At 20.5% G+C, this 2,801-nt stretch overlaps 1 protein-coding gene across 2 annotated transcripts in view; it reads left to right on the top strand.

Moving 5' to 3' along the window:
• Window positions 1-1,042: 1,042 nt before the first annotated feature.
• LOC102677345 overlaps window positions 1,043-2,801 on the top strand; it is a 25,605-nt gene continuing 23,846 nt past the window's right edge. For both annotated transcript variants that reach the window (XM_006618173.2, XM_006618172.2), the window contains exon 1: window positions 1,043-1,295. The gene's annotated coding sequence lies outside the window, so the exon portion shown is untranslated. The remainder of the gene's footprint in view (window positions 1,296-2,801) is intronic.

The raw sequence follows: 2,801 nt of genomic DNA, 5'->3' as shown, positions 1-2,801 counted from the left end.
CATAATTTTGAACAATCGAAATATGAATGCATATTTATTAAAATATAAAATAAAGTTAATTGCGTGCATATTATATAAAATATCGATCGATTTATAAATTCAAAATAAACATAAAAGTTGATGTATAAAAATAGTAGTTAAAATTTATTTATTAATTATAAATAATTTAAGTTAAAGTATGGTCTTCATCAATATTCATAAACTATTTATGAACAATATGAAAAATAAATTTCCTAGAAATTATTTATTCGCGAATTATTCATAATATAAAGTTAAAATATTTTATGACTTACCAGCATTCATAAACATCATTCATATTTCATAACTACCACACAATTTTTTCGCAAATAAATTCATATTTATGAAATTTTTCTTATTAAATTTTTTTCAATAACAGTTTTCTAAATTAAATGAAAATATACAAATAAGAAAAAAAAATAATATAATTTAAATCATGTATAATTAACTACAAGCGAATAATATAAAATTTTTTGTAAATCTTTAATTCATGATTTATAATTCACGATTTCTTTGATTTGATTCTTTTACAAATTTTGATTTTTAATAAATTTAACAATATTTTTTTTTTTATAAATCTTGATTTTTGAAGAGTAGAAAATATACAGTAAATATAATTAACGATTTCTCTGGAACTGAAGAAACTAAAGATTGGTTTTCAGAAATTGTTCAATTTAAGGAGCATTTTCATTAACAAACAATTTGCGAATATTATTCACAAATAATATTGTTCACAAATAATCCGCAAATTTTTTATAATTATTACTCAAATTTTCTCAAACATTGCTAATAGACCTAATATTCATAATGTTTTTTTGTGTTATTGTTTATGGACATTTTAATATCATTTTCAACGTTACCGATAGAACAAGATTGTAACACCAGTGGTGGTCAGAATTGAAACTAAATATCAATTACAAATGAGATATTTAAAATAAAATGATTTATCTACAATCAGTAAATTATTATTGTATCTACATTGTTAGATGGCGTTTATAACTCAAAATTACGACATTGTCAATGATCGGTTCTTGCGATACGACATCTTGTGACTGTCTGTCGTTGTAATACTATACTTCTTGCACGAGTCGCATTGTAGATGACTGATGTTCGATTAGTGAGCATGTTTTTCATATCTTGTCAAAAAGTGTTAGAATTATCAGTGTACAGTGCATCTAATAACGTCAAATATTCTTGAAATCATAATTATTGATTCGTCTATCATGAATGTATTCTTATAATTTACGTTGTGTAACAGATCTAGGATTGCTAGATTAGTAAGTATTCGTAGCTATGTTCAACTTTTACACGCGATAAGCCCGCGTGGCATGAATTAACACTTAAATCAAATCTTTTTCATTTAATTTGTCTGCGCTTTTTATTCTAATTAATAATTCTAATAATTATATACGTATATATTAAATGATAGAAATTTCTGAAAATTTATATCAAATGAAGATTTTATTATAATTTCAAATTCATATCTAAAAAGTAAGATATGGTTTCGTTACTGATTTAGTTACTACTTTCTAATTATTAATTATTTCCCGTTCATATGATACGTCATTAGAAACTTGCAAAATCAATCATTGATACAACGACAACTTCATTTACTAATTGCTTAATTCTAAGTAGTTATGTGTATATATTTTTTCATTTATATTTTATAAAAACTTGTTATAGAATGATTATATAACAGTTATCAAATAGTTAAAATGTATTTTGTAAATAAAAATAGTAAGTGTAGAATTTAAAGTTATTTAATAATAATTTAGCAATATAAGATAAATTTTAAGCAATATAAGATAAATTTCCAATATGTATTTATTTCTTAGTAAAAATAAAATTTTTTTAAAAGCAGTTTTAAAAAATAATATTGTTTTTATGATTTTAAAGATGATGTGGACGCTGCATAATGCTGCATAATGTTCTTGAAATAGATAGACAGAGAAAAAGAGTCAGAAGATACCAAATGATCGATTTATTTCAATAGGTCTTTCTTTGCTCTAATTCATATCCGTTGAATACGAATGATACAATAATATAAAATTATATAAATTATTTTAGTTATGTGGCAGAAAACATTAATAACATTAATAGAATTCTGTAATGAATACGTTATCGCTGGCGAATATCAAAATTTTATATTTATACTTTCATACATTATTTCGTTATGTGGCATATTGTATAAATATAAGCAGTTGCTTTTCAATAAAATCATATTAATCTTGTGCGATAACAAATTTAAAGCATATATTATAAAAAAAAAGATAAGCAGAAAGCAGATTAACGTTGAATAGATTGATTATGATCAAATATTTTTAAAATGTCGTCGATAATATATTTATTTACATATTAATAATATGGGATCAATAAAATATATTTGAAATAGATTGATAAAATATATTTAAAAAAACAATTGATAAGACAATATTTATTTATATATAATAATTTGGATTTATAAAAAATACATTTTTAAAATATAAACTTGACATTAATTTTGAATCAATATCTTATAATTTTCTTCTTTTAAATAAATAACTATTACTAATAAAAAGAAAAAACATTTAAAAATATGATAAAGAATTTTTAATTAAATCAAATAATCATATTTATTGAAAAAACTACATATCTATAATATATTTTTTATATCTATTTTTAAGAATAATATTTATAAGAATAATGAATTAAAATAATTTATTAATTATTAATTATTAATTATTAATTATTATTATTAAATTAATTTTCGCGATATCAATTTTATTTTATATTTTATATAATAT

This window comes from Apis dorsata, unplaced genomic scaffold (assembly GCF_000469605.1).
Source record: "Apis dorsata unplaced genomic scaffold, Apis dorsata 1.3 scaffold_342, whole genome shotgun sequence".
Classification (NCBI taxonomy): domain Eukaryota; kingdom Metazoa; phylum Arthropoda; class Insecta; order Hymenoptera; family Apidae; genus Apis; species Apis dorsata.
This window is presented reverse-complemented; position numbering and strand designations above follow the sequence as displayed.